This window comes from Brachycentrus maculatus, unplaced genomic scaffold, assembly GCF_059751285.1.
Source record: "Brachycentrus maculatus isolate JH-2025_06_01 unplaced genomic scaffold, ASM5975128v1 h1tg000007l, whole genome shotgun sequence".
Lineage (NCBI taxonomy): Eukaryota > Metazoa > Arthropoda > Insecta > Trichoptera > Brachycentridae > Brachycentrus > Brachycentrus maculatus.
Window position 1 is genome coordinate 2,125,520 of NW_028280762.1, and position 10,400 is coordinate 2,135,919.

Sequence of the window (10,400 nt, forward strand, 5' to 3'; positions counted from 1 at the left end):
AAGTGCAAACACATATTTTTTCCTTTTTTAAAGCAGTATTACCGAAGCAAGCGCGTCGATATCAAACAGCAACGTCACTTTACGACGAGTGTCCAATCACAATAAATAGAATTCTGTTTGTATTTTATATTTTTATTTATATCTAGATAATTTATTATTAGATTAAAACCAATATTTTTAGCTTTTCCACTTTTTTTATTTGACCAGCGACCGGGTTTCGTCGTTACCGACATCATCAGACTGGTGAGAGGCTATACAAATTGTTATGGTATATATAAAAGAAGGCAGGAGTTGATCATCAATCATGGTTATCAACTCCTGCCTTCTTTTATATATAACATAACAATTTGTATAGCCTCTCACCAGTCTGATGATGTCGGTGACGACGAAACCCGGTCGCTGGTCAAAAAATAAAAAAAAAATAAAAAAAATTGGAAAAGCCAAAAATATTGGTTTTAATCTAATAATAAATTAAAAATACAATTCCACCACGAAGTGTCAGTGGATAATATATATCTAGATAGAGTATTCATATTTTCAAAATATGTTTTTAAATTTATTTTAAACCTATTTTTATAAAACGGTCTTTCGGCTCTAACGGACACCCCCTCCCCCTAATTAGTCCGTTATATCGAGGTTTTACAGTAATTTGATGTTTGTTTTTTACTTTTATTCTTTTACGATTTCACATCATTTCACATCGATTTAACATCCAACCACAACAAAAACAGATTGAAAAAATTGTCTTATTTTTTGCTCACATGAAAATCCAATTGGTTTTTTAATAACATTTGTATTGTTTTTTTTTTAAATACTTTATTTCTGAAAACCATTATTTTTTGGCTTTTATGTGAAATTAACTTATTGGATCTTCATTTATTTCTTACTTTTTCTTTAAAATTTCACGTGTTTTATTACGACTTGAGTTTTGTTATTCTTTGTTTGTATCTGTTGTATTTGAAAGAGTTATGGGTACCAACTGAAAATACAGAAAATTCGTATGTCGCATGTTTTAGATTTTTTCCTTTTGTATAAATCGCATACTTATTTTTCGGGCTGCATCAAAAAAAACATATATTTATATATACAAAAATTATATTACAGAAAAATTAAACATTTTACTTCGTCCATCGCTCTACCGATTGAGTTAACAAACCTGTTTCATTATTCCATTTTAATTAATTACACCCTATCTCGTAGTTCACAACCTATATTGTATATGTCGGTAGTGTAAAGGCAAAGGGGTATATCTGTCTCAGACCAAATTTTACAGGAGAGCAAAAACAAACTTGTGAAATTAAATAAATCATTTATTTTATGTATTTTATATGTACATATTATAAAACTTACTTTTGCCAGACTATGGAATACATTATTTTAGACATTTTGTGGAACAAACTAAGAAAATGAAAAATTTGACAGATTATGCCCCTTAGCCTTTACACTACCGATGTATTCACCCGCCTGTATCAAACATCCCTTATATAATTGGATATGTGAGTTACACTATACTTATCATTCATCGTTTACTTTGTATAATAATACCACTTTAAATTACTGTTAACAATCTAAAAGAAAAATTACATCTTTTTTGATTTGTCGTTTAATTTTTAGAACTCCATTTTCATTTATTTATTCTTCTTCTTCATAATGTAGGCCTTGTGGCCTGTTTTTAAGAGAGATTATTCTCAATTTATCAATTAATTTTCTTTAAATTATTATTTTTTAATCAAACACAGCCTTAATTCATTAATTAATTTGTTTAAATAAAACACAGATTTTTTGAGTCTTCTAAGTTGTATTTTTTTTTTAAAACACGTAAAAATTAATATTGTGACAATTGTTTCGCCTAGTTGTGGCATTTTCAAACGAATGTCGCCAGTCGTCTGAATATACCATAACTAGGCAAAACAATTGTCACAATATTAATTTTTTATGTGTTTTTTTTTAATAAAATACAACTTAGAAGACTCAAAAAATCTGCGTTTGATTAAAAAATAATAATAATAATAATTATTGTTATCACTTACTGTACAATCCAATGCAGAAACATATTCCCTTAAAGACTTAATATTTATTTAAAAAAATCTTTAACGAAGAAGTAAAAAATCTAGAAAATTAGCAAATTCAGAAAAATTATTATTAAGACACCTGAAATGTTCTTTGATTCTGATATTGAAAAGGCTGGAAAATCAAAACGATTTATGGAATTTATAATTTATACCAGATTGAATTTATCTTAACAATTTGACAAAGTGAACGATGAATGATAAGGAGAGTATTAAATTACCATACCACAAAGTTAACAATGGTTTTAATATACAAAAAAAGGATATGTGAATCCTTAATCGTGCCCATAGATGGCGGTTGAACATTTTACTTGTCCACTTTTATTAGTAGGTATCTTTGACCCATCAATCCAAAGAACTAATGTTCAGGACTGATCACCTCCCTTGATTGTAATGTTATGACGTCATTCAGGCAAGGAGTGGATTATTTTTTGATAGCATACATATGATGTAAGTGAAAAAGCTCGAGACGAGACGAGTAGAAAATTACCGCTATATGGGAAAGGTAATGAAGAAGAAATAGTAGGTAGGTACTATAATTTTTGAAGGGGAGAAAATTTAGTTCACACCACGTTAATTGGATGACAAAGAATTCGAATTGTTTTTTTTTATTTGACATAGTTTGACGATCCCCTAGTAATACGAAACACTTGTCACAAAAAAATCACAAAAAAATCACAAAAAAATGACAAGAAATAAAAATAAAAAAAACAGCAACTACCCCACTTCATCCTTCAGCACCCCAAACACTTGTCACAAAAAAATCATTGGTATTGTAGTCATAAATATTTTGTTTAATAAAAGTCAGTTATTTTTTTTACACTGAGTATTGGCGCGTAATGTGAAAGAAATATGAAAAATCCTCTTATTCTTTGACCTCTATTCACACCTATATGGTGCATAGGGCACTTCATCAAACTTACTAACTTAATCATCAATAACCTAATAAAGTTAGTTGATCAACCCTATGCTCCAGATTCTTCGATTTAGGGTTGGAATGTATATCATGGGATACAGGGAGTTTAGGGCGAATTAATTATCGCTATATGGAATAGGAAATGAAGGAGGTACATATGCAGAAAGTTGGAAAAGAGCGATGGCGAGTAATAGCCAAGTCACTCGGGGTTGCATATGAGTGTATATATGCCATACACTGCTTATTTTTACGAGTCTCTTTCAAATTAAAAATATATGATTTTTTTGTATGTCAGCCTTGTTGAAATAAGGATGCGATATGATGTCAAATGATAATATTGAAATGTAAATAAATACATATATGCTTTAGGATAACATTATTTTAAGGATTAAGCGTTTTAAAAAAAACTTTTTTTGGTATTGCATTCACATAAAAACATTTTTTTATTCACTAAATTTTAAATGCCAAAAAAAATAATATATATATATATATATATATATATATATATATATATATATATATATATATATATATATATATATATATATATATATATATATATATATATATATATATATATATATATATATATATATATATATATATATATATATATATATATATATATATATATATATATATATATATATATATATATATATATATATATATATATATATATATATATATATATATATATATATATATATATATATATATATATATATATATATATATATATATATATATATATATATATATATATATATATATATATATATATATATATATATATATATATGTACGTATAAGTTAAAAATTAATTACATTTTTTTATTTTATATAAAATCAGATTTTCCTCACTAAGAAGAATTGTAATGATTAAAGAAAACACTTAGTTTTTTACCACTTGAGTTTTATTAGACTACATGTTTCAGAAGTTAAACTTCCATCATTCAGGTCTGTATAATAACTCAATAATTAATAATTGTTATTATACAGACCTGAATGATGGAAGTTTAACTTCTGAAACATGTAATCTAATAAAACTCAAGTGGTAAAAAACGAAGTGTTTTCTTTAATCATTGTAACATGTATTACCACAAAGTTAATGCCGAAACAATAAATAAAATAAGAAGAATTGTGTTGTGTCAATTTAATGAAATACTTAATTATAATAAATATATTTTAAAGTTTTGTAAATTGTGTTTTATATTGTACACCCCTGCTCCTACTATCCACTTGGACAAAAGAATAAATAAAACTTGGTATTGGAAAATTAATTTTTTATTTTTATATTTAAGTATCGGGTTGTGTTCCCGTGGTTAGTGTCGCGGACTCTTTATGTCAGAGTTTCTCGATTCGAACCCACTCTACCACAATTTGATACCTATTTCCTAAAAATGAGCCGCATATGCTCACAGAAATAGTATGAAATTGAAATGTTTGTGTAAATAATAAAAACACAAATATTACTCTTTTTAAAAATATATATATGTTGGCATTAAAATGTTACAGTCGGTAAAAATTTGTGTTTGAGTAAACTATGATGCAATTTATTCGACTTTTTCAGCCAAAAATACCGTAGATGTTCGAATGGTTAAATACATAAAGAATTGAAGGCTGAGATAAGCATGATGAATAAAAGGACGGTGTTTTGAAATGATTTGAACACGTGCAATGAATAAGTGAAGAAAGAACATTAAAAAATAAATGAATGACAGAGGAAAATTTGACATGATCAAGATGTCAAATACTTGAATGTGGTCAGGTTAAGAGTCGGAATTATTGGCGGATATGTATGAGGACATGCATGAATGTGAAAAAGCCCAAGTTTTTTCTTAAGAGATTGGTGTAGCGTTGAATACTCTCTGCCTAACCCTGCAGCGAAGCGGCATGACAGTTAGTTGTTTTTTTTTTAAAAAAACCTTAACACTTCCAGAACTGCTCTAAGACGAAATCTTTCATTTATGAATACATATATTTTGAGCAGATTTACACACAAAAAATTCAACTAGCGTTCACCTTTGTTTTTCGATATAAATTTAACTTTGTTTTCATTTCTACCCCTAAAATCTTTTTAGGTTTCTCATATCCAAAAACAGGGGCCCGATATATTTTGTTTAAAAATCTTGCGTAAAACTATACAATGATTTTACAGATTTTCAGGAGATTGAGAAACAAAAACCAAAACCTTACAAATTAAAAAGAAAAAACTCTTTCCCCTATTGTCTGATAAAAATTGACAAGAAATAAAAACAAAGAAACAGCTACTACCCCCACTTCATCCTTCAGCGTCCCGAATCTAAATTTAAGGGGTGATATCAAATAAACATTGAAATGAAAAATTACATTTATTTATTTTGACCCTCCTGAGAATCGAACCCGAGACCTCCATGGTAGCCAAACGCTCTAACCACTACACTACGAGGCAGAAATACGTAAGTACTCGTAAAAAGGTTGAACCGATTGAACAATGTCTCCTCTACAATACTTGATAATAGAATCAACATTTTTCGATAGTTTTAATTTAATTGAGATTTATTAATAAATATCACCCAAAACGTTAATATTTTTAAACGTACCCTTTTTTTAAATGCATGTTGAAAAAAAATTAGTCATCAATTTGTTGTAAATAGTGTATACATTATATACCCATAACAACAAAAGAACCATAAAGTATTTTCTACTTTTATTTTATTCGGCCAGTGATCGCGTTTCGACGTTACCGACATCATCAAACTGGTGGAGTTGGTAACGACGGAACCGTGTCACTGGTCAAATAAAATAAAAGTGGAAAACAATATTCTTGTATTATATGAGATGCAGTTCTACCAGGAAAAGTGAGTACAAAACTGAAATATCATAATCACATTGATTTTTATTACGAACAATGTAATCATTGGAGGGTGATTAAATTAGGGGAAGTTCTTAAATAAGGGTAGCTTTTAACGTTTCCGGTTATTATTTTATAGCACGTATGATTAATTCCTATTTGTATATTTTTTTTACATCTCAACGTATGAAGAAAGTGTGAACAAGTATTTGAACACACTCAAAATTTAAAATCTTATTTATTTGATTCATTTATATGATTGCAAGTTCCTTTGCGATTTCTTTTATTAATTATTTCCTTATCAATGTACGTATTATTGAAAATTTTGAAAACTCGAAAAACCGCCCCTTTTTTTCTGTAGTTAAATTATAATTATTTAATTCATGATCTAAATATGTACTAAAAAATGTTGCTCTAGCCTTTGCATCCTGGATGCCTTATGTAGTTAACCAGGCAATAGAAATAGATCTTCCTCGAAAGTTATCGAGAGGAAGACCATAAAAATCATGTGTGCTTCTGAAAGATAACATGATTCGATGGCATGGCTTAGGTGACGTTGTCAGGATAGAAGGACCCATAACCTGAGGACGAGGAGGGCTGACCCCAGCAGTCTACAAAGACAATAATCTGGTATGTATCCAGGGAGAAGATGTCTTTCTAAACAATACATGAGTTATGCTCCAACTTCCTGTGCATGGTAGGCTTTCCGGTAACTTAAAGGGATGGAAATCTTCTTATTTATCGCAAAAAATACAAAACTTCTAGATCTTAAGCTATAGCATAAAATCTCGAAAATCGTGAAGAGTGGCAATTAATTGCAAAAATTTCCAGCTCCTAAATCGGCGAAAAAATGTGGTTCCTGAAAACAAGAAAAAATCATTTTGTCAGCCGACGACCATTTTCATTTTAGACGCCCATATGAAACTAGACATATTATGTCAAATACTTTAAAGCGGTCGGATCAGGAGTCGAAATAATCGGCAGGTATGTATGAGGAGATGCATGAATGTGGAAGAGGCCAAGAATTTTGGATAGACAGAGAAGTGTGGCATTCTATTCTCTCTGCCTCCCCCTGCAGAGAAGCGGCATGATATTCAGTTAATAAATAGCATATAAATGGCAAATAGAAACAAGATTTGTATTTCCATTTGTATATATTGAATCAAATGTTGTTTTGTAAAATGTTTCAACAGTTCGTCATAAAAGAAAACTTCAACCCCTAGCACAAAGGTATAAAGCTCCCCTATTCATAAATATTAGGAAATATTTAATACAAACACGCGATTTATAAAAATTGTGAATATCGATTTTTTTATCCTCAAAATTGTGGATACTAACTCAATACTGGGGTTACTATGAATATTTCTATTGATATTTCAACACACACATAAAAATGTGATCTTCGTTTGTTAAACATTTTAAATCTTCTTAAGAATTTTTGACAACGTTGCATTCGAATTTGGGTATTTTTACCTGTGACAGGAAAAAACATGTTTCTACATGGAAAAACTGTAATGGCAGTGCAATCTGTTGAACTTAACTTAACTTAACTTAACTTCAACACGCATAATACTAAGCATTGCTCATGGCGAACCGCTTGCTTCTTGACAGATTATTTAGACATATATATTTTTTAATTTGACATTTTTATAATACTCATAAAAATTATGTTACTTAAGTATACACAATAAACTTATGGATATTGGATAAACGTACAACCAAGTATGTAAAAATTAAAAAAAAATAGTGTAGTTGTCAATAATGGTTAGAACGTGTGTAAAGTGATCACTTAACCAGCCTACGACAGATCCTTAACCCTGTAAATACTTAAATTTTTCTTCATCTAATATATATTGAGTTGTCAAAAATGTGAAATTAACTCGGAATAAAAATAATATAAATAAACCCCCTATCCGCACCCCAATGGTGCATAGGGCACTGTGTCGTATAAACGCAGTGTTATCTTGATCGTTAACACATGAAGGAAAGGTGATCAGCCGTCCGCTTCAGGTACCAGTCCAGGGTAATATTGAATAAATATTGCAGTGAAAAAATCACTTATATTTATTTGCCCCCCCTGGGAATTGAACCCGGGACCTCCAGAACGGTAGCGGAGCGTGCTGACCATTACACTACGGAGGTGGACATTAATTAATTATTAATATTATAATTAATTAATTAAAGTGGAAAAAACCCAGATCTTTGAACAAGTATTGGAACACACTCAAAATGATGTCAACAAAATAAACTATTACGTAAACACAAATGATCCTAATGGATTAAAATACTGTTCTAATTGTATCCATTTAACTTGAATGAGCTTTTACCCTACCTTACAGAGTACAGAAAGCATTCCCTAACGTTTTGCGATCCTTGAAATGGTAAAAATGCCTTGAGAGGCTTTTTGGGGGAAGATTAAGTAGGCAATATCCTTTTCACATTTTCAATAACAATAAATCGAATCACGTTTTCCCGCCATTTACTGTATATCATATCGTTAATTCATTATTTTTTCCAAACTCCATTCATTACATTTTTCTATATTTATATATATATATATATATATATATATATATATATATATATATATATATATATATATATATATATATATATATATATATATATATATATATATACATCTATATATATATATATATATATATATATATATATATATATATATATATATATATATACATGTATATAATAATAATAAAACCATTATCCGCACCCCAATAGGGCATTGCGTCATATAAACGCAGAGTTATCTTGATCGTTTACACATGAAGGAAAGGTGATCAGCCCTCCGCTTCAGGTACCAGTCCAGGGTAATATTGAATAAATTGAATATTACAGTAAAAAAATCACTTATATTTATTTGACCCCCCCTGGGAATCGAACCCGGGACCTCCAGAACGGTAGCCGAGCGTGCTGACCATTACACTACGGAGGCGGACAAAATGTATATACATATATATATACACATATACATATATATATATATAAATATATATATATATATATATATATATATATATATATATATATATATATATATATATATATATATAAATATATATATTTATATATATATGTATATATATATATATATATATATATATATATATATATATATATATATATATATATATATATATATATATATATATATATATATATATATTTACATATAAATATATGTATATATATATATACAATATATTTATATATATATATATATATATATATATATATATATATATATATATATATATATATATATATATATATATATATATATATATATATATGTATATATATATGTATAAGTATATGTGTTTGTGTGTGAATGTCCGTTTTTTACCACTTTAAGACTACTAAGTATTTGAAATACTAGATCAAAATAAGGAATAAAGGCAAACCCAATGATCAAGAATGAATACTATGAAAATTGTAAAATTTTTCTTTTTTCTTTCTTTCTTTTTTTGTGTATACTTATCATATTAAATACATAAAAAAATAAAAAATAAAACTTTGTAAAAAGAACTCCACGGACAAGACATAAGGTCGCTTGGTGGGTCTCTGCAAAAATAATGTAAATTAGGTTTTAAAATTTTTTAAATGAATGAAAAACAAATTATAAAATAACAGAAATATTTGCGTTTTTATTATTTATAAAAATATTTCAATTTCATACTATTTCTGTCAGCCTGCGCGGCTCATTATTAGAAATAGGTATCAAATTGTTGTAGAGTGGGTTCGAACCGAGAAACTCTGACCTAAGAGTCCGCGACACTAACTACGGGACCACAACCTATAATTAAATGTACATTTTATAAAGAGCTATTTTAATACTTCCTCAAGGACTCTTCTCTGTAATTTAATTGTGAAAAAGGACATTAAACAAATTATTTTGCAAAACAAAAGCGTTTTTAGTATTTTTATATAATTTTGATGATGTGATATTTAATTACCTAAAGTTATCAGCGTTAATCGCATACGCGACGCCAATTTCGCAGTTGTTGTATGCCTGTCGAAATATTTGTTTGGTAATTTTTTTTAGATTTTATTTAAAAGAAGGCCATACTATACATAATCGTATATGTTTAAGACGAAATAGCTGTCTTAGAAAGCAGACTGAATGCAGTCGAAATGCGATCCCTCAGACGAATGTTTGGCAAAACAATGTTTGATATATGTTCGAATGATGAAATAAGAAAAGGATGCAAGGCTGAGATAAGCATTATTGATAAAATTAAGAAAGGTGTGTTGAGATGGTTTGGACATGTGGAACGTATGAGTGAGGAACAAATTTATGAGGCGAATATAGTTGGAAAAAGAAGCAGAGGAAGACCGAGGAAAACTTTACACAATCAAGAATGTCAAATACTTGAAAGTGGCCGGTCAGGAGTCGTAATAATCGTCGGGTATGTACAGGATAATATTGAATAAATATTAGAGTGAAAAATCTGTTATACTTATTTAACCCCCCCTTGGATTCGTACCAGAGACCTCCAGTACTCTAGCCGAGCGTGCTGACCATTACACTACGGAGGCGGACATGTAGTACATAATT